A 23,866-nucleotide genomic window follows, 5' to 3' on the forward strand; every position below is an offset into this window, starting at 1 on the left:
CAATGGGGACTCTTTCTATTGACTTTAGTGGGTTCAGATTAGGTATTTCTGAACTGATTTCTATCTGGAGACTTCAAAGCTCTTTAAAACTACGGATTAATAAGATCTCACCACATCTCTTGGAGGCAGGTAAATATAATCGTTCTGCTCTCCAGATGTTCTTAATAGGAAATAAATTAGTTCATTAAAAATGTTTTAGTAATATACCTGCTGATGAAAGTTGATGCCTTTGGACACTCAAGTGAACTTTTGTTCAATTCCCCAGGATCCTTGCTTCTATGCTTATAGCACATAGGAGTAAAACATACTTGCAAGAACGAGAGTTTTAGGATTAGCTCTCTGTGGGTGCAGCTACACAAGATGCTTAACTGCACAGCAGCGTAACTTACTGTGCAGTAAGTGCATGCATCTACATGTGCACACATGGCCAGTAAAAACCCCTAATCGCAAGTAAGCTTGATACCTGCAAATGCAAGTATCAAGTTTACTCTCAATTAGTTACTGCACAGTAACACATGTAGATGCAACCCAGGAGCAAGTCTGTCGGCCTGAGGCTAGCCCCAGGCCTTAGGGCTGAAAGCCTCTCCTGCCCCAGGGCTGGGCTGCCTCTGTAGCAGCCCCTGACTCAGCCCTTTAAAAGCCTGCAGGTAATTTGAGACCTGGGGCACAACAGCAGGCAGCCTGAGGTGACTCCAGGCCGTGTCCCCCTGGGCAGGCTGCAGGCTAGCCTTTCCACCCTGCCTGCAGCCCAGTGCTGTTGTCTGGCACCGCAGTGCCATGTGGTTACCAGGTCCATGCCAGCCAGGTCTGCAGGCTGCTCCAGGCTCCAGCCAGGCCTGCCAACCCCCAGGCACAGCTGCAGACTGGCTGCAGGGGCCAGCTCCACCTGCCCACAGACCACCCCCAGCAGCATACCCTGAGCTTGCATTTCGTATAGCAACACAGGCAGCCTGCCCAAGCCCCTGCCCCAGCCTGGCACCCACAGTGATACATCACCGGGGGAGGGCCCTTTGGCAACCCAGCAGTCCATCCCACCAAGCTCCCCAGCAGTTTGGGGAACCCAGGCCAGTGTCTGCGGCGCCAGCTCCAGCTTCAGCCCCTGCCATGAGGTGCAGTCAGCCATGGCACTACCAGCCACCAGCAATGCCAGCTGCTCCCCAGGGAGGGACTCTGGCCAGGTGCCCCCCTACCATGCCCCACTTTCTGAGGACAGCACCCAGAGCCACACTTCATCACCAACCGCCATGACCGTGTGGAGCTGCCAGCCAGCCCTGACCATGTGGTAAGCCCCGAAATGTGGGGAGGCCTGCCCCTGTTCCCACTCCCTGCCTTGCCCACCTGCACTCTCCCGGGCCTGGGTTGCCCACCCCCACCCCCAAGCACACAAGGAGGTGAGAGACAGTGCAAAACTTTATTAAGCACCCCATGCCCCCACAGCTAGGTGGACACGGGTCTCTCGCACACTGAGGAATGCGTCAATGCTGGCAGTAATGTCCTCTTCAACTACAGGAGGTAGTTGGGCAGCCTGGGCTTGCCCCCCAGATCAAAGCTCAAGGTCCTATGCCAGGTGCACAGGTGTGCCCAGGGCAGCATGGCCATCACCAGCAGCAGGGCATAGAGGTTCAGGCATCCCTTGCTCAGTACAAACAGCTCCTTGTGCACCGCCCGAGGCACACCTAGCAGGGGCATACTTGGGTTGCAGTGGCAGCATGGGGAGGGCTATCCCCAGATAGAAGACCCCTGTGGGGAGGGTGGGGGTGCATGTAGCTCCCCATCTCAATCATCCAGGAGCCTCATGCCTCCTGAGCTCAGGCACCATGGGCTGGGAGGCAGCATAGCAGAGCGGTTGAAGGGGAGTGGGGGCAGCAAGGTCTGGAGCTGCAGCAGCAGGTGCTGCCAGAAGCTTGGCCTGTCCTGCCCTGGGAAGGCAGTGGGGGAGGCAGACTGCAGAAAAAAGGGACTCAGCCAGTGACTGCCTGGGCCTGGGGGGGAGAGGGGCTCTGTTTGTTGGGGAGGGAGCAGGAAGGAGGGCTCTGATTGATATGACTAGAATAAAAAGTTGTACTTGTGAGATCTGTCTGCAGTGAGCATGGTGCTGGGGGTCCATGGGTAGTGGTGTAGGCAGGCTACATCAGCAAGTGCTGGAGGAAGTGGTCAGCCAGCACCTCCAGCACCTGGTGCCCTGACCCCCCACTGGCGGGTGTGTGGCTCTCCTGGTGCCTCGGCAAGGGGGACCTGCTGCTGCTGCGGGTGGTGCTTTTGCTGCCAGGTGTCCTCCGTGTGCCATCCCTCCTCTGTCGAGGCCTTATAGAACAGCTCCCCTAGGCCTCACAAATGCTATGCAGCACACACGCTGTGACAATGACCCAGGGGAGGCTGTCCTTGGTGAACTCAAGGTGGGTGAGGGTTCATCAGCATCCCTTTAGATGGCCAAAGGTGCACTCCACTAGGATGTAGGTCTGGCCCAGGCAGCAGTTACAGTGGGCCTGGCAGGGGTCCATCTGGCTTGTGTAGGACTTCATGAGCCAGGGCAGAAGTGAGTAGGTGGGGCCCCCAAGGAGGGACAGGACCACCACGGCATCCAGCTGTAGGTCTGGCACCCCCGGCGTGAAGTGCCAACTCTCCACTAGGCTCAGCAGGCTGGAGTTCCTGAAGATGCAGGTGTTGTGGGCATTGCCCACCCAGCTGGCCCTCATGTACGTGAAAGCTCTGCAGTGGTCTACGATGGCCTGAAGCACCACAGAGTGGAAGCCCCTCTAGCTGTAACAGAGGCAGTCTCTTTGGGGTAGGCAGGTGACAGGGTTGTGGGTCCCATCCAGGGCCCTGATGCACTGGGGGAAGCCCAGGGCCCAGAACCCCACCACCACCATCAGGGGTTCATGCACGCAGAGCGTGATGTGCCCCAGCACATCCTGGAGGTTTCTGCACACCTCCAAGACAGCCTCCCCGGCAGTGGCCTTGCCCAAGCCAAACAGGTGGCCAATGTACTGCAGGCTGGTGGGCATAGCCAGCTTGAGCAGGCCGAGGGCCAGGCACGTATCTACATGCCAGTGTGCTGCTGCTCCAGGTATGGCTGGAGCTGCTCAAGAAGGCCCCTGAAGCACCTGATGGCCTCGGTCATCCTTAAGGCCTCCAGCCACTGCTCATTGTCCCAGGTATGCTGGATGATGTGCCACCACCAGTCCTGGCTGGCCCAATGGGCCCAGAGGTGGCAGGGCTGGAGGCCTAGGAGGGTGATGGAGGCCCCAGTGGTGGCATTGTGGAGCCTGTTGTCAGTGTCCCTGCTAGGGTCCAGCCAGGCAGATGGGGTCAAGGCAGCTGGTGCGCGGTGGTACCCTGGCAGGCAGTTGCTGCATGTGAGAGAGCCAAGAGGTCCCAGACAGCCACAGGCCAGGTGGCAGCCAGCGGGGCGGGCCAGCAGAGCCAGCACAGAGGCCATCAGGAGCATGGAGTGTTGTTGGTCATTGCTACCAGGGGCAGGGGCTAGAGCAGCCATAGTGAAGGGAGGCACAGGAGGCAAGGAGAGTACTGCCATGTGCTGTCCCTGTGCTGGACATGCTGCTCCTGGCCAGGGAAGTGGCTGGCCAGAGTACAGGGAGTGGGTCTGCCTTTTGAAGAGGGCTGGCAGCTGCAGCCAGAGCTCTCCCAAGTGGCAGCAGAGGCCCATTTCAGGGCCCCATTTCAGGGCCCCAGGAAGAGAGAACAGATTGGCAGCAAATCTGCTCCTGCTTCCTGCACATGTAGAGACTTGCCCGGTACCATTTACTTGCAAGTAAACTGGTGCCACAGCAAATGCATGTGTAGATGTGCCCACTGTTGATATAATCTACACCTCACTATCATCACAAATATTAAAGATGTAAAAATAGATTTCACTCCAATTTTTTTTTTTTAATTTTCCCTTCTCAACATTAGCCAGCCACCAATGGAAACAGTTAAAAAAGAACTGCATGACAATTTTTTATAATAGCAAGCTAGCGAATTTTTATTGTAAGGTAAGGAAATAGTCTAGATCAGTGGTCCTTAATCTTTTTATACTCAACGCACTCCTTGTTAGCTTTTAAATACCCTGCCAAGAACCTACTTTATTTTGGATGGCAGATCAGGCAGAAGATGATGTCAGGATCTCAGTGGGTTTAAAGACAGAGGAAGGCTGCAGCAAGTTGGAGGTTTCCTGTCATCTAGGGTTCTCCCTTGTCACTGGGCTTAGATCTCCACCTTGTCAAAACCGTGTCAAGGTTGTCTTTTCTATACATCGGCTTCCTCACAAAGTCACATGCAGGCTTCTATCTCAGGAAACAACGTGCTCTCCTGTACCAAACTCCAAAAGCCCTGTAGTGATGGACCAGTGGTAACAGAGACAAAACTAGCAAATTCACCAGTCTCCAGCCACAAATCTGCACGTAGCTGGCAATAGCCTGATGGTCGTCTTACACTTTGGTTCAGACAGGGATGCAATTCAGCAGTAGTTACCATGGCAGAGCAGTCCTATAGAGGATTGCCTCTGCTCACTCAACATGGAGAAAGGCTGTCTCATCTGCTCCTGGCTGGATAAATATGTCCGGCAGGATCACTCTCTCTGCAGTCAAAACATCATAAGACAATGATTTTCACAACATGGAATGTTTGCACCTTGATGGATAACCAAGACAAAAAATGACAAGAAAGAAGTGTTGTTGTCCCCAGGGAGGTAGTGAGAAAAAAACGTTGATGCTGCAGCTCTGAGTGAGATAAGATAACTGGATGAAGGCCACCTGAGGGAAGAGGATGGAGGCTACATCTCCTGTAAGGGGAAACCAGCACAGGACAGATGCATTCACTGTGTCAGCTTCACCACCAAGAATCAGCTCATCAGTCAACTTTCAGAGCTCCCTGGGGGCATTAATGAACATCTTATGACCCTTTGTCTTAAGCTCAGCAACCAGTATGCCACTGTCAACACTGTGTATGTCCCAATGCTTAATGGCAATGATGATGTACTCCTCCAACCTTGACCACATTCTGACTGATTTTGCTCTTGCAAGTATAATTCTCCTTGGTGACTTTCATGCCAGAGCTGGACAAGACCATGAACTCTGGAGTGACACCACTGGGAAGAAGATTGCAAAAGGGTAAACGCAGTGTCCATCTTTAAGAAAGGGAAGGAGGAGAGTCCGGGGAACTACAGCCTCACCTCGGTCCTTGGAAAAATCATGGAGCAGGCCCTCAAGGCATTAATTGCTGAGCACTTTGAGAATAAGGTGATTCGGAACAGTCAGCATGTTTTTACCAAAAGAGCTAGTCACGGCTGACAACTTGATTTGCCTTCTATGACGAGATGACCAAGTGTGTGGATGCAGGGAGAACAGTGGATGTGATCTACTTTGACTTTAGCAAGGCTTTTGAAACGGTCTACCACAACATTCTCGCAAGCAAGCTAAGGAAGTATGGGTTGGATGAATGGACTATAAGGTGGATAGAATACTGGCTGGATCATTGGGTTCAGAAAAGAGTAATCAAGGGCCTGATGTCTAGTTGGCAGCCAGTATCAAGTGGAGTGCCCCAGGGGTTGGTTCTGGGGCCGGTTTTGGTTTCATTGATTTTTCATAGACATTAGGGGCTGGAAAGGACCTCACAAGATTGAGTCCAGCCCCTCTGCCATACCCAGAAATCTGCTGGGGTCAAATGATCACAGCAAAATAGGCATCCAAATGCCTTTTGAATGAGCCCAGAGTAGGTGATTGCACCACCTCTGGGGGGAGTCTATTCCAGACCCTGCACACACAGACCGTAAAGAAGATTTTTCCTTATGCCCAGTCTAAATTGGCCTTTCAGAAGCTCGTGACCATTAGACCTAGTTATCCCTTGGGGAGCCTGGGTGAACAACTGTTCTCCAAGATCCTGGTGCACCCCCTTATATATTAGTAGGCTGCCATTAAGCCCCCCTGAGCCTTCTCTTCTCAAAGCTGAGGAGTCCCATGTCCCTCATCCTCTCCTTGTAAGGTTTGCTCTCTTGACCTTTGATCATGTGGGTTGCTCTCCTTTGGACTCTTGCAAGCTTATCCACGTCACTTCTGAAGTGGGGAGCCCAAAACTGGATGCAGTACTACAGCTGCGGCCTCACAAAGGCTGAGTAATAGCAGAAGGATGACGTCTCTGGTTTTGCTTGAAATGTATCGGTGGATGCATGCCAGAGTTTGGTTTGCTTTTCCAACTATGGCATCACATTGGTGACTCGTGTTCATCTTGTGGTCAGTCAAGACCCCCAAGTCTCTCTAGGTCATGGTGCTAGCAAGGGTAGCACTGCCAAGCACTATAAGTATGCTGCTGGTTTTTCCCTCCCAGGATGGCGCACCCTGGATTCTCTACATTAAATGCCATCAGGTTTTGATCTGCCCACCTTACGAGCCTGTCCAGGTTGAACTGTATCCCCAACCTATCCTCCAGTGTGACCGCCTTTCCCCATAGCTTAGTGTCATCCACAGACTTTGTCAGTCCACATCTGAGGCCCGAATCCAGATCATTAATGAAAATGTAGCAGAGTACTGGCCCGAGTACTGAGCCCTGAGGGACATCACTGGTCAATACCTTCATCAACAACCGGGGAGATGGGATGAAGTGTACCCTCAGCAAGTCTGCAGATTACACTGAGCTGTGGGGAGTAGTAGATACTCTGGAGGGTAGGGTTAGGATTCAGGGACACTTCAGCAAATTGGAGAATTTGACTCTGGAGGCATACGTTGTTAATGCATAGAGGTTTTTAAGACCCAGCTAGACAAAGGCTTGGCTGGGATGATATAGTTGGAGATGTTCCTGCTTTGAGCAAGGAGCTGGACTAGATGACCTCCTGAGGTCCCTTCCAACCCTGATTTTCTATGATTCTAAGGAGTAGGAAGACCAACTCTAACGACGTCCTTCTTGTTAGAGTTGGTCTTCCTACTCTAAAGCAATGCAAAGTACTCTCAACATCAAATTCTTCAAGGCCTGAAGATCTGTAAGAATCTCCAACTGTGTCTCCATGGAAAGCTCTCTGATTTGTCCACAAATTAAGGCAATATTGAGGGACTCTAGAAGAGGTTTAAAACAGACATTCATATGGTTTGTATTGAATCCATTGGCTATACCATGCATTGACACCAAGACTAGTTTGATAAGAATGATGCCAGGATCCAAGCCCTCCTTGACTGGATGAGAAGGGCTCATTCTAGTTAGCCAGATGATACCTCAAGTCAGCAGAAAGGAATATATCAGCTGAAGCTCAAAGGAGGATCTGGGAAATCAAAAATCAGTGGTGACAAGATAAAGCCAAACAGATCCAGCTCTATGCTGACAAACATGACATGCCTAGTTTTTTCCAGGCAACAAGAGCCATTTACAGCCCAAATTCCATTTCTGACTTTCTTATAATCACAGGAAAGCTCGACGCTTCTCAGACAATGAATCTATCCAAGCTAGATAGAAAGAGCACTCTGAGGCACTCCCGAACCATGAGTCAACTGTGGCAGATACCAGCACTGAGTCCATCCCCCAGCACCCTGAAAGGGGACCCCTCATCAACCCTCCTATCCTAAAAGTCTAGCACATTATGAAGGAAACCAAGAACAACAACGCTACTGGACAGGATAGTCTGCCTGCTGAAATCTACAAGGCTGGTGGCAAGGAACTGGTACCGAGACTCCGCAAATTTATTCTACAAATTTGGAACAATAGAGAGATCCCTGGGGACCTGATGGATGCCAATATCGTGACTATCTTCAAGAAAGGAGATATGTCTCTGTGTGGGAACTATCAAGGGATCACCTCCTTTCCACAGCAGGGAAAATCCTTGCTCTCATCCTTCTGAATGGTCTTCTACCTCTTACTGTGGAAGTCTTGCCAGAATCTCAAGCCTGAGCTTTGGTTTTTGAGTCATAAGTTGTCTCCACGTGACACTGAAGTTATGCACAGAACACTAAGTATCTTTTGTATTTAAAAACAGTCTCTTCCCACTCCTGTAGCCACATGTCATTTGTCAAAATTTTGACATCACTTTTGCTTACTTAGTTTGATGCCCACAGGAATGTATTTTGCAAAGCAAAGAAAGCATTAAAAAAATGCACTGCCATAATTATAATGTGGCTTCTAAGTAGCAAAAATGACCAAATGATTAAGCCACCTAGAAGGGTACTTCATCTATGCAGGAAACTACACTAGGGAGATTTGCTGGTTCAATATCAGCATCACTGGAAACAATTCTACCTTTTGAATACCAGTAAGCAACAGTTTAATAATAACAATCTAAATGAGAAGCAAAAACAGATCACCATGAAGAGGAAATTAGGAAATTTTCAGCTCAGATTACCTGGACTGGAAATTCTGGTTATCACTGAAGTAGAGCATTTTTTAGCTTGTGGGAGAGATTCTATTTATTGCCAATTTTTCAGTCTTCTAAAATCCACCTGTATTTTATTATTATTACCTAGACTGCCTTGAAAATAGCTATGTGAACTACAATATCAGGTGATCAAGATATTCTAATAATTCAAAAAAATCTGGTATCTTGTTTTTAGTGTGGCATTTATATTCCTGTATAGTTATACTTAACATTATATTTTCCAATGACTGCATTTAGGAATTAAATTTTCATGTTCTGGAAAGGCTCAAGGAACACAAAATTCTGAAGAACGCCTGCAAATTTAACTTCACATTACCTTTTTTACGTACAATTCAAGGTGAATGAAATAATCAGGTAACATACTGCAATAAAAGACTGAAAATCACTTGAAAAAGTCTGGCTTTTAGAAGCATTAAATATGATTGAGTAAGGAATAATTGGTTAAACGACCTTATTAAATAAATGCATCTCCCTAATTCTAGGCCCTGAGAACCTCTCTGAATCCCAACTGAAAATTCATTAGGGTGCTACGTGTATGCTCCTACAATAGACCTCTCTACCTTTCTAAACACTTCTAATGAAATCTTTAAAACTATCCAGTAGTAACAAGACAAAAGGTTCCTATCATGCCTGTGATCGTATTAAAAAGGTAACCTCCAGGAGAAGGGAAAGCAGTATTATGCTTCAGTTTCTCCCACAAGGCGAGGCTCTAAAATTAAAGGTCAGACCCATTATTTTACATCAGTACTAGAGGCAGAAGCATTTGTTCACTACAGAATTAAAGATTAACTGGATGCTTCACCAGATACATGACGGTTCAGAACCTGACAGCAAAAGAGAGCAAAAAGATGAAAACACCCGCCAAGGATTATGATCATATTGATTATTTCCATGGTTCTGCTAGACTAAATAATTATCTTCATGGAGATAAACTGAAGAAAACAATGCACCCAAAAGATTATTTATGTTTTTAAAATTATTCCATTTATTATTACTGAACCCTGGTATCAATGTGTGCAATACTCTGTTTGGAGGGGATGAAAGCACATTATCATATTGTGATACATGAATAACAAATCATCATTGTAATTAAGTGTATCAAGTAAACACTGTAAGTGGTACTTTTAAGCAAAAATAAGACCACCCTCCATATAAAGGAAATAATTTTAACCTCCAAAACATGCTAAATATAGCACTTATCAAGGAGTAGAGATGTCCAAAGTTTTGCTGAACGTAAGAATTTGAAAGAGTTTCCAGCTTCTAATGACAGAATTGCCTTTTTCTTCAGCTCACTTCTCTGCAGCTCTGATCCTGCACTGAGGTCAAAGGGAACAGGATTAAGTCGTAAACCTTTATATATCACCTTTCTCTGTCCACACATCTTGATCCAGTGTTATCTTTGGATGCTTTCCTTATCTTGCCACCTCCAGGCCCTTGCAAAATTCTGACATTTAAGATTCATCCTTTCATCTCTATCCAACCTGCTGATGCTGTACCCATACTCTGCTAATTTTAGACCATAATTACTGCCACCTTCTCATTGACCATCACATTTCTCCCTGTTCATTTGTTCATTAAAAGTTATGTTTTTCCTTTCAGCTGCCATGGTTGAGTGGAGCTGCTTTAGGGATAACCATATGTATTAGTGTAGTCTGCTGCGTTAAGGACCTGGGCAAGCCAGAGAGCAGCGATGAGAAAGGCCAGCCAGCATGTAAGAGAGATCCTCTCAGTATGGCAGGATCTCAGCTTGGAGAGTTAAGATAATGCCCAAGAAGAGAGGACAGAGAGAAGTAAATGGCAAAGGAGTCTGAGAAGGAACAGCTGTGCTGCAGAAGGTAATTAGGGTAACACTAGCCCTATGGCAGTCCTCTCTGGGCTCAGAAGGGAAGAAAATTATTATTAGGTGCTGGATTTGTTGGACTGTAGAATGAATATAGCTAAGGGAACTCTGAATATAATCAGTGGGGCTGTCAAAGGAGGTGAATTAGACACCAGCCTACTGCGCCATGGTTGGCACTTATGAGATATTCTCTTAGGCAGTGGATTTCACAGCTCAGCATGATCCTTTTCTGTAATCTACCTTTCCCACTGCTATATTTCTTAACGACCATATTCACTTTGCACCTGGATCCTCTCTAGAGCCCAGCAAATATCCAAACTGCTTCTTTTGCTTTGATGTTTCATCAGTATGTCATATTCAATAATGTCTCAGCACCATTACTCAAACAAAAGGGCCTAGGTGACAGCCTAGAGCCTCTCTTGCAGAGTACATCCAGCAGTGTCTATAAATTGATTTTGAGCCAATGCACCATGTACATCATATATGTCAGTTTAGTGCATTATGAGTATCACCAGTTATTCTCTATTCTAAGCTATATTCCAAGTGCTTCATCTATCTATAGCTAGGTACTGAAAACCCTGAGGTGCAATACATCTAAGTTACATGATTTTCTATAAGCAGCATAGTTAAGATTGATAGTGAACAGAATACATGTTCACCCTCTGGTGGGGGGAGGGGGGCCCCAAATCTTAGACCAAGTTTTACCATTTTTAAACCAGTCTATGTGTGCTGAACTTCTGTTCTGTTACAGTCTGTGTGCGCCAAACTTCTGTCCTGTTATGGGTATAGACTGGTTTACGATCACTTGCACCAGAGAAAGTATAATGTCTGTACCTGGCCTTTATGCGCAAACTCTTTATCTATGCATGAAGTAGTTTATATAAGACCCATCAGAGGGAGGCTGATTTCCTGTCTCTGGTGTCAGGTTACTCAATACAATTAAGGAAGCATACACAGGGCTGTTGTAGCCACCAGGAAAAGTACTTCATGGAGGTCATCAACTAATTAATTTGTAATGAATGCTTTTTAGTACAACTCATCATTCTAAATCACTGGGTACTCTCCTAGTAATACAAGCCCCAATTCTCTCCTTCCTTACATCTGGCATAGTTACTCATACAAAGGAAAATGAGTGAAAAGTGAATATAAAAAGCTACTAAATTAGAATTCTCTATACATATTTCACAGTAGGTTTTTATATCCACTTTCAACAGGGGGAACTACAAGTGCGCACATATACACACATGCTCATGCATACGTGTGCACACACACATCCCTCAGATCTTCCAAGAGTCACACCCGCAATGTCCTGCTGATTAAAGGCTATTATAAAACATGTTGTGGTTTGAAATCTAGGAGCATGAGGATATACAATGGAAATTTTACTCACAGCTCCTTCAGTTACATGGAAATGGCCGTCAGTCTCTGTAATACTAAAAGCAGGGTCTATCTGCTGTTTAATTTTTCCTCTCAATTTATCTTCCAGCTCATTAATCCGTTTCCCAGCAACCTGTCTCCACTTTCTATTCTTACATGCAATTCTTCTTTCAGTTCCTGCTGGGAGGCATCCATCTTTCAAAGCAGTTGAGCTTTAATTTCTTCTTGTCTAGCTTGAACTACATCAATCCTCCTCTTCTTTTCCTATTCTGCAACCTCATGACTTACTTTCCGATTAGGAAAATGTTACAGGACTTGGGAAGGCCTGGTTTCTGAATAATGGACATCCTTGAAGGATATATTTCCTGTTTCTGGAAGATGAAGGTCCCATTTTCCAGCAGAAATCTGCCAGCACACCGGACAATACTTCTATCAGAGTACAGTTTCTTCAAGGGAGGCACCTGATAACATGTGAATGCTATATATTTAATTTTAAAAAGACCCTATCTAAAATATACCAAATTCCTATCCTTGGAACTAACCTTTTTACCTTAAAAGGATTATGCTCAAACCTCACATATTAATGTGTGTATATATATATATATATATATATATCATGATTTACTTAATGAAATAAATTAAAATCCTCTTTTAGAACAGGGGCAGCATCGAATACTAACACTGTTTTTTTTGCTTACACATCACATTGTGCTGTGCAGTTTATCTGACTCTGCCTATGGAAAAAGAATCCTAACACAAAGTGCTTCAGATCACTGCTGGTAGCTGATGTAGACGTGGATAACTAACAGGTGTTTTTCACAATCAACATCCACCTCCCTCAGCAAAATTAAATGTATTTTCTTCTTACACGGTTTTCATCTCTGACTTCTTATCTCATTTTTCATACTTAGGGATGACTGGCTGGCTAACCAAGCTAGCCCTATTGCTATCATAATGATTGTAAGGAATGTAATATGACTCTTGGTTGCTTCAGTGAAAGACACTATTAAAGCAACATTTTGCTGTCTTACTTTTGTATTTCCATTTGTATTGGTTACCCATAGCACGCATTGGTTAAATTGCGCACATTTTGCAGTAATTTCCTCATCTGTACACAAAGATCACTTTCTCTATATTTTTTCAAGTTGACAACGCCAATATAAGGATGTGTCAATGCACTGTACATAGTTCATGAAACAGCAACAGATATGATTAAGAGACAGGAGATATTTATTCCTACCTCCTTCTTATTACTATTCTATGGCCTCTTGAGCCATGATGTAATTCCCTTATCTGGACTGAAATATTTAATCAGGATTGACTCCAATCTGAAAATCAGTGAGGGCAGCTGTGCGGCAGAACGAAGGGCAGGAGTTTGGAGAATAATGTCACTGAGGAAGCTCCACAAGGGAAGACAGAAAGAATGGGAAAGAATGAATGGGAAATTCTGGCCAAATTTTACCTTTCTGGGGATGCGTGTACACTTCTGCTTTACTGCAAAATTGACTAATTGGCTGCGACTTCTAACATGTAGATGTTAGAAGGAGCAATATCTACATGTGCTCCCCTATTAGAACACAATAAATTAATTAACTCTACTGTAGGACACTACTGTCCGGGACAAGTACTATCCTATGGTGGAGTGTTTTAGTATGCTGAAATGCATGCATAGACAGTGTAGACAGTGACTGGGGCTTGCTGGGGTACAAGGGTGCCCTGCCCCAGCTCAACATGCCAGCTCATAAGGCTGCAGCATGAGGTTGGTCTGCCTCAACTCAATGTGCTGCAATCCTGGGCGCACACGTAAATGCGGCGCCTGGAAGCAATAAACTTTGGTGCAAACTGTGCCACAGTTTATTGCTACTTGCTAATTGCATGTGTAGATTCACCCTGTGTGTATGAATCTAGAGCTACACTTAAGCCTCAATTTCAGCATCTACAGGACCCTGGTCAGAAACTGGAAACCCACAGGGCCTGATACCATATTAGCAACTACTTAATGCATCTGTGATGCCACCTAGTCTTGTGACAATACTTTGTGGAACCTCAGGCAGGAAGCAATTCTTTCTGGGCCCAAATGGTTTCCATGATGTAGCCATCAACCTGTGACTAAGCTAAAGGTACCAAGGCAAGTTAGGTACAAGAGGCTTAAAACAGTTCATAAGTACATGCAATTTTTTTGCTTTTACTCCAATTCTTTCAAATCAAAAATATAATGCTAACAGCACTAGACAAAGAGGATTAAGCAATCTATTGATGCCAAGTTTGAGGATATATACGGTAAAGATGACAACAATATCTAGACTGAAGAATTCAATTTCCCACAGTTAGCCAATATTAAATGATTCATCCTTCACTGACCTTGTGGTGAGAAAGGTTTGCTGCCAGTTTCATTTGGAGATGCTTTTATTATGAATGAGCAGTTTCTAGGGATTTCTGTGTAAGAAATCCCTCAAATACTCCTTTAAAGTCACAAGGTCATAATTATAACTAAGATGGATGTCCTGGCTTCTATTCATTTATCAGTACTATTCTCTAGAGCAGGTTTCTTTTGGTGTCAACAACAAAAAAAGGAATAGAATAGCCAAAGAACTGGGAAGAATGACAAAGTACAGGATTCATCAGCCTGAAACAATATAGACTAAGCATAGCACATTGAGAAAGAACAAGTCTATTTCATTGCTTGACATACCATACCATCTTTCACACATGTTACTTTCATTTTTCTTCTTTTCTGCTTCTCAACTTTTTAGGTCTTATAAACATTTTTAAGCTTGTTAGTCAATACCTTTTTTCCTGTCAGTTTAATTTTTACACAATGTTCAATCAGCTTTTCCTCATAGAGCCTGGAACAGTAACCAAGAAACTCTACAACCCCAATAATCTACAACTTTAAGAAAATGTGATTTCTACTTAACAACTCAAGCTCACATAGAGGTCCCACATGTTTCATCTTGTGGCTGCATTATAATTTTTATGGAGCAGCTACTATTGTTCCATAGTTAAAGTCAAAGTTACCTTCCTATACTAAGCCCCCAACTGCAGCATACAGCTATTCTCCGAAAACTGTATGGTCACTCATTGACACTCCACTGACCTAACTTGTACACTCATTGTTAACATTTCTCTTCACCTTTACAAAATAAATGCCAAGTTCATAAGAGCTAGTCAATAGGAACTTATAAATAAATACAATCAATATAATTGTAGACTCATAGAATCATAGAAAATTAGGGTTGTAAGGGTCCTCAGGAGGTCATCTAGTTGAACCCTGCTGTTCAAAACAGGACTATCCCCAGCTAAATCATCCCAAGTCTACCCAGGTTTTAAAAACCTCTAACAATGGAGATTCTACCACCTCTCTGGGTAACCTATTCCAGTGTTTTACTACTCTCCTAGTGAGAAAGGTTTTCCTAGTAATATCTAACCTTTCCTTGCTGTAACTTGAGACCATTGCTCCTTGTTCTGTCATCTGCCACCACTGGGAACAGTCTATCTCCATCCTCTTTGGAACCCCACTACAGATAGTTGAAGGTTACTATTAAATGCCCCCTCGATCTTCTCTTCTCTAGACTAAATAAGCCCAGTCCACTCAGCCTGTCCTCATAAGTCACGTGCCCCAGGCCCCTATATGTATTAGTGTAATGTTTTAATTCCCAAATCCAGGGATCAGTTGAATACTATAATTCTAATATACTTCAACATCACTTGAAGAGAGTCCAGTGGAAGGTAACAAAATGGAGAGGGTGCTAAGGAACATGACTTATGAGGAAAGACTCAGGGAACTGGGCTTATTTAGTCTAGAGAAGAGGAAACTGAAAAGGGACTTAATAGCAGCATTCAACTACCTGAAAAAGGAAGATAGAGCTAGACTGTTCTCAGTGCTGGCAGATGACAGAACAAGGAACAGTGGTCTCAAGTTGCAGCAAGGGAAGTTTAGGTTAGATATTAGGAAGAATTTTTTCACTAGGAGGGTAGTAAAATACTGGAACAGGTTACCCAGAGCGGTGGTGCAATGTCCATCCTTGGAGATTTTCAAAACCCAGATAGACAAAGCTTTGGCTGAGATGATCTAGTTGGGGATGGTCCTGCTTTGAGCAGATGACCTCCTAAGGTCCCTTCCAACCCTAATTTTTTATGATTTTATGATTCTATCACTTGCTACAAAAATTTGCATTCTTAGTTGCTATACAGTATTATTCAATACTGTATATCTATAATCCAGCGATACATTCACTTATAGAAACCTACAGCATGCATTCAATACATTGCATAAAACCAAGCAAATCAATCATTCCAGTTTTATTCATTAAAAAATTTCTCCTGCTACATCAGTACAGCACGCTAGGAGCAAGGACACAGAATACTAACATAGCATAATATACTTCGGGACTACAGTCCTTTCAAATTCTCCACTCTTTATTTAGGACCTAATCCAAATCCTTACTGAAGTTAAAGGAAAGACTGTTATTGACTCCAATATTGTTTGTATAACCGACTGGTTAGTATATATGTCCCACTCGGTGTCCAATTCACAGAGAATGCAAACCTGTTGCTGTTAAAAAAGCTTATCTCAAGTTAAGGAGAAACTGTTGGCTCTGCATTCTCTTGATTCAGTCCCACTGTTGACTAAGACAGCAGTCACCACATTTAGATCATGTTCATAATGCAAATTTAAAAATCTACACAAGTAGAATCAGGGTTCCACTGTAGATTTAAAGGAAGGAAGGACAGTGGAGCTGAGTGAGGGGAGAGTAGATCATTCTCAGACTAAGCACCAAATCCAGCTCCCCTCTTGGCAGGTTATGTGGCAATTCATTGGCATAAGTGGATTTGGGGGCCCCTTAGACAGATTTTTAGATCCTATTCCTTCCTGTGAAACTCACCAGGACCTTCTGACCATATTCCAAAGGACCTACTCCATCTATTTACCCTCTGTAGCAAACATATTCCACCTGGAAGATGTGTAAGCTCTATGTAAATCCAAGAAATTATAGTTACAGGAAAAAGGCTGGGTAAGATTGGCACCTTGTAGACTAAATAAATCAGAGGAAAGACATGACAATTGATATGATACTGGAGGAAGAGGAGAGCAGCCAGATGGAGTAAGGCTCAATGAGATGTGCACTGCCCCAAAAAGGAGGGAGCCTGTGCCTAGACCCTGCTCCTGTCCTCCAACGGTGTTTCTGGATTTTGCATTTAATAGCCATTGGATAAAAGGAAGAGACAACAATGGAATAGCTCCTGCCCCTTTGGGAGCAGGTGCCAGAAGCCAAGGGCCCTCTCCTTCCAAGGCATTGCCCATCTCACTGAACCAGAATCCCTACTGCTTTCCTCTTGGCCCCACATATATATCTGGGCTGGATGATATTCTTCCTACTAGGTTCTACAGAACTCCACAACAGGAGGATCCATGACGCATGGAGCAGTGCTGGCTGCTGCAGTACTGATAGCACTGGCAAATGTTTTTGCACCCCTCCACAAAGGCAGTCCCCAGGCCTGCGACTCCAATTGGTCCCTCTGAGTTATGCTACTGATTCTACAACATAGAGAACATAGAGTAAAAAAGAAAATCAATGCCCACTTCTGCAGTGCAAACACACAAATAAAGCAGCTGTACAGAGCTACTATCAGTTGCCACCATCAGCTTATACCATCCAGAGAGGAGGAGAACTATGCCTTGTAAATTGTAAATGATTTACATGAAAACTCAAAGGGTCAGGGACCTAGACAAAGTGAAGAAACACTAGGTTTTTTTTTCCTGAACTCACTTACAGAGTATAAGTACATCTTAATTATGGCTCAAAAAAGTCAGAATGGCATCTTACCCTTCTGAACACGTGGCAGGCATAGTGTACCAAAGGACTAGAAGAAATACTGAGTGACTCACTATGTAAACAGTCCTGACTTGAAGTTTAGCATGCACATTGAAAAATTACTTCCAATTTCTCATGGATATCCAGATTAAGTATAATTTAAATCATAATCTATCCCACGGTCCAGTTCAGCTAAAAATATTCTGAGCAAGGCATGCTGTGCCCCCAAACTTCCATAAACATTACCATGGTTTAACTGTCAGTTGTTAATTGACAACATAACTCTAGCGAGAGTCTGCTACATCTGGATAGAGTAATCTTTGGGTTGAATTTCTGCAAGGTACGAAGCACTTTTATCTGATCAATTCCCTTTGCAATGCATAGGAATCAGAGTCAGCACCTTGCAGAATCAAGATATTTAAATAGATAAAAATCCAATTGAATATGATTGTCTAGACAGGAATAACAGGGTCCTTTAAAATTGGGAACTGGGAGGATCCCATTTATGAGGAAAAGGAAAAAATATTTTAAAAGGCTATGAATACAGAAGTAGGGAAAACATTGCATAGCACCAGATTACAGTCTTTATATTTACTTACATCATACCTTGTGCAAGACCCAATTGAAACCAGTATGACTACTCATGTAGTAAGGAACTAATCAATGTAAAATGAGAAAAGAACCTGGCTTCCTTATTAATAAAATATGTATATTTTTACTAACATCAAACAAATGCAAAACCAAAGGGTAATGAAGTTTTGTTCCTCCTCCTGCAATTTGTATTCCTCTTTACACCCTTGCTTCATTGTACATTCTAATACTTATTTGACTTTATGAATATCTATATAAATGAGCAGTCAATCTGATCAAGATTGTGTATGAAATACTGGTAGTTTTTACACAATTATTTCAATAGTTGTGAGTGGCAGTTAGGACTCTGAAAGTCAATGAGATTTGGTGCATGGATGCCACTTTTGCCTTTGAAAATTTTCTCCAGGTTACACATGGATATTCTGTATGCAGTATTCATTCATCCTTATATGACTTTTATTTTTTTAAACATACAAAAGCAAAGAGCACGACAGCCAGGTATAGTTGCAGGTCAGTGTACTATCCTTTAACTACTCACCTATTGAATCTCCATACATTCTGTTAAGAATTTACCAAGACCTACCTCACTTAACAAGTCTACAATAACTTTCTTCTCATATAAATCATCCTAAACTGATTCTATCAAAATTTAATCCCTCTTTACCAAACTCTGTTTAATCCTTTTTGGAGGAGGAGGGGTTGTTTTGTTTTTGTTCCTTAAAACAGATGCTTCCACATTCTTTACAAAATACATAGTCAAGGACTACAGCCCTGTAGGTCTCAGCAACTACACTGAACAAACCATACTCTGATTTGTTAATAATGCACTGCTCCTGCCCTTTCTAAACCTTCCCAATATCTGATGCATTCTTTTTCACAGAGTGGATCAATCATTCTTCATTCAGATTTGCTTTTCAGAATCCAACAAGACACAGGAGGAGGTTAATAATCCATATAATGAAGAGCAAGCAGCTTTTCATATAGACACTGTTTTGCAATGGAAGTAGCAGGCAACGGAGCATGTAGTGTGTGTATCTGTCTCTTTTGCTTCCCTATTGGGATTTATATACATTTGAAGCAATGTTTTAAAGTGTCAGCAGAGGCGTACCCAAACTTCACCAAAAATTCAGAATTCCATTTCCACTTCTGCACTTCTGCTGACTTCAATGAGGTCCGTAGCCTAGCCCTAGCGGGTATGATTTTAGGATGCAGTACAGCTAAGAAAGGAAGCTCTAGGACCTGCAAGTTTTAGAGACATTCTCTTGAGCTGAATAGGCCCTGGGCCTACATAGGCCTGGCATGAGTAGATGACTGAGATATGAATTTTGTCCTAAGATTCCAGGGAAATTTATATAATTGCAAGCAGGCACTATAGGGCAGACTAAGATATTTTAAGAGAGTGTTAGGAATTGAAATAGTTTAGATCTGCAAAAGAGACTAGATCTTAAATTAAATCTCTCAGCCATTCACACTGTCATCTCCATAAATGAAGTTTCTCATCTTTATTCTTTTGAACAGATTCTTATTTACAAGATGCCACAGTAAATCATGATGTAGATTAAAATAAGATAAATGTATAATTGAATATTAGTCAACAAAAGGATAAGGGTTATTTATTTGGGGAGTTTCAAATACATGTATGTGGCATAAGTGGCGATTTTGACTAATTTACTGACTTCCAAACTGTATCAGTCCTTGTATCTTGATTAGTATGTGGCAACACTTCAGTGGATTAATGATTACTCAATTTGGATTTCTGTTTCACAATGTTAAAATAATAATATTACTTACTTTAAAAAGAAATACAAGAACCAAATTAAAATGCATTTCCTGACCTGCATTACTAATAGATGTTATTTATCCTTTTCCTATTTTATACTTTATCTAGATCGTGAAAATAGACAAGTTATGTTCCCTTCTTGGTCCTATGCATTAGCACAATGATGTTATGTTTTGATCACATTGTTTAAAGCGAAGCAAAAATGACTCCCATTTTTTGGTTAAACATGGAGTAACCTTGGCCACGTGTAGACAAAACTAGAGGCATGTGTGCATGACACTTTAAAGAGGGCTAAATGCCTTTACACTGCTTTAATGGTATTGGTGCTTGCACACCTCAGTGGTGTATTGCACATTAATTCCAGCCGCTGTAGGAAATTCAGCAGTGTAATGCGCCTTAAATGACTTGGGGTGCAGGAAATGAAAACTCCTTTGCTCCCCTACAGCCGCAGAGCAAAGTACCGGGCTCTGTGCAGCTCCACGGCTCTGCAGGAAGCCCTGCAGGCAGCCTGGCAGCAGCCTGGGAAAGCAGCTCGCCCAAGAAATGTGGCAAGCCTGATCTTTCTCCCCCCCCACTCCACCCTGGAGCCTGCCTGCCGGAGCTGCGCAAGGGCCTGGTGCTTTCCTCCGCGGCTGCAGTGCCCCCCAGGACTGCCCAAGCTGAGCGCCAGTGGGCAGGTGCCGCCTGGGGGGTGCTGCTGCTGCCACAGAGGGAAGGCACCAGCCCCACCCGCAGCCCAAGGACCACTCCACCTGCCGGCAGCTTGCAGATGAGGTGTGTGCACAGCATGGGGGTTTAAGTCAGCCCTAACCTGAAGGAGTGTTTTTTAAAACCTACCGCTTCAATTTAGGGCCCCTGTTTCATCTACACACACCCCTTAATTCTAGATTTTGGATTTTTAAAACAAAAATGTAACTAGAGGGAAAGGATTGAAGCATGTGTTTAACTCCCTCTGAGTGCTTTCCTAAATTGATTCCTAGGAACCAGAGCTAAGATTTTATCTATAAAGAAATAAAATTTGATTCCTAATCTGTTTTTTTACTAATAAATTATTTCACAATTTTTCAGAAATGGTGAAAGGACATCTGTGTTTTTCCCAAAACAGATATTACCATTTACAATTGTCAGTTTATATTAATTAGGCAGTGTAATCAATGCACACTTTGTAAGACTTTGTTCTGAATATAGCCCACATAACATCAGGTGCGTTTAAAAGATAATCACTGGGTATTAACTAGATATTATCTTTTAATTAGGAAAAAGTGCTGTGTAATTGCCATTCCAGATTTGAAATTCATTGTTTAGAATATGCTTAAAATGACAGTGAAGCATTAGCATTCTACAGAGAAACAAGCATTTTGGCCTGATGCAGTCAAACAAAAGTAAGAGACTATGCCATCGGTGGGTTGTGAAACCAGTCCATAGTCTATAAACACCACCACTGCTGAATCTCAATATTCATTTTGTCACTAATAGCAAAGCAGAACTAGCAGCAATTATTGATCGTATAGGGTGCATCTACATGAGACACTTAACTTCGCATTTGCATAGTTTACTACAAAGTAAGCATGTGCATCTACACACAAACATGCTTCCTTCACAGTAAATCTCCCTAATCCTGAGTAAACTTGCTACCTACAAATGCAAGTAGCAAATTTACATGGGATTTGTAACAGCACCACAGAGCTCATGCAGATGCCAGATCAGGGAGCAGAGGGCTGGGAGACCCTTATCTCCCAGAACTAGCTCCATGACCATGGGGCTGGTGCTGGGCGACCCTTATCTCCCAGTCTAAGTGCTGTGGTCATGGGGGAGATAAGGAACTCCCAGCCCAAGCACCTCAACTGCCATGCTCAGGTTGGGAGACAAGGGGCTCCCAGCCCTAGCCCCCCAACAGTGGAGCTCAGGCTGGGAGATAAGAGTCTCTCAACACTGGCCTTGCAGTCATGGACCTCAGGCTGGGATATAAGCGTCTCCCAGCACCAGCCCTGTGGTTGCAGAGCTCAGGCTGGGAGATAAGGATCTCCCACCACTGGCCCAGAGGTCACAAAGCCAGCGCTGAGAGCTCCCCACTGGCGGGGGCAAAGGAACCTGTCTCCCCCACCCCCCAGCTCCACGTTTGCAGAGTTGAGGGGAGAACAGGCTGGGGACCTTGTTCCCCACTCAGCTCTGCACTCACAGGGCTGGGTGGAAAACAAGCTCCCTAGCCCCTGCCCTATGGTGTGCCCAGGTGGGGACAATGTTCCCCTGCCCCAGCAGCCGGGAGCTTCCAGCCCCCCACCCTCCAATCACAGAGTGGGGGGCTGGAAACAAGCTTCCCAGCCCCAACTCTGCAATCGCAATTGCGATTGTGGAGAAAGAGCTGGGAGCTCTCTGCTTGAGGACAGTTCCCTGCCCAGCCTGGATCTGGCTGGGACCTGCACCTCACTGGGACAGTTCCCAGCCAGCCCCAGGGTGTGCAAGGAAGCACATGCAACCTGGAGGTGGCTAGAGACTGTCCTGTTTCAGGCTGTCCCCAGCCAGGTCCAGGCTGCACATGCAGACTTCCCCATGCAGCCTGGGGCTGCCCAGGAACTTTCCTGGTCAGAGGCAGGTCCCAGCGCCATGCTGCAGCTGGGTGATTGAGGCACAGGGCTTGGAAAGAGCTGCAGGGGTGCGGTAGGTCCCAATCCTTTGCCCCTCCCCTGCAGCTTTATCCAAGCCCCATGCCCCTGATTGGGGAGCTAGGGCCAGGAGCTCCCTGCTGCCGGGGCAGGGGAACATTGTCTCTGCCTGAGCAGCAGGCAGCCCCCCAGGGCCAGAAGACAGCTGTCTCCTGGCCCAGTACTCCCTGGTAGCCCTTGGGCTAGCACCCAGGGGGAGCCTGGAGCTCCCCACAGTGGCATCAGGGGCTCATTGCAGGGCTGCATAGACCTGGGTGAAAATTTTCTCTCTAATCCCTGCATGTGTGAAAAACCTGCCCAAAAACCCTTATTCCATTTTATTTTACACCAAAGTAAATCTGAGCCAGAGTAAATGCATATGTAGATGTGCCCATAGTAGCTTCCAAAGGGGTTATGACCCTTGTGCTTGGTGCTGTACATCCATGAAAGAAAACATCTTTAAACCAACGGTTAAAATTATTTTGTTTCTCATGACTTTTGCACAATATATGTTGCATTCCTGTTTTATTTGTTCAAGCAATTTCTGACTAGCTTACAGCATCACTTGCTTTTTGGTATTTTCCTTTATTTTTTCTACTGTTATTTTCTCAAGTTAAATTTTTATACTAGAACTCATTCTAGGTGGCTTGGTTTGTATAACATGAACTGAGCCTTCCCCTGTCCCTCAGGAAATTATTTGTATTGAACATTGCTGGGTTATTTTCTTCCATTTGGACCAAAATTAAATTTCTCGCTCACAGACTTTCCTCTCTGTCTATGAGGTTTTTCATCTTTATTCCTTAAAACAGACTTTTATTTAATTGCCAATGCTACTTCAACTTTCCAAACTATTGACACCTCTTTAGGCAACAGTGATTGAGACAGGGTATTTCTTGGAACACTTAACCTTTATTGAACATTTATTCCACTAAAATTACTTGAACTGGCATTACTAATATTGAAAGAAAAATCCTATACATATATGGATATTTTGAAGGAATGCATTAAAATGGGCCTTTTTACTGGAAAATAATATACTTTGTGCTAGTCAAAACTGATGATTTAACTCTCAGTATGCTCTTCCTGAAATATGGCACCCAAGGCTGCACATCTACTCTAGTAGAGGCAAGTGGAAGGATGCCTTCATGTCTCTCATATACCACTCCTGCTTATACATCCCAGTCTGGTGTTGGCTTTTGTCACAATATGCCAATATGAACTATGTTCAGTCTGGGATCTACTTTAAATCCCAGGTCCTTCTCTGCAGAACTGCTCTCTAACCACTTATTCCCCATTTTGTATTTATGCAGTTGATTATTCACTTTGCACTTGTCCTTATTGAATTTCATCCTATTTATTTCAACCCATTTCTCCAATTTGTTGAGATCATTTTGAATTCTAATCCTGTATTCCACAATATTTGCAAACCCTTCGAGCTCCCTGCTGCCAAGGCAGGGGGCCATAATC

General features: G+C 44.1%; 1 protein-coding gene across 3 annotated transcripts in view; it reads right to left on the bottom strand.

Moving 5' to 3' along the window:
• Positions 1 to 23,866, bottom strand: part of SORCS2 (sortilin related VPS10 domain containing receptor 2) — an 857,365-nt gene that overhangs the window by 490,241 nt on the left and 343,258 nt on the right. The window lies entirely within an intron of this gene.

The sequence above is a fragment of the Alligator sinensis genome, unplaced genomic scaffold (assembly GCF_000455745.1).
Source record: "Alligator sinensis unplaced genomic scaffold, ASM45574v1 scaffold421_1, whole genome shotgun sequence".
Lineage (NCBI taxonomy): Eukaryota > Metazoa > Chordata > Crocodylia > Alligatoridae > Alligator > Alligator sinensis.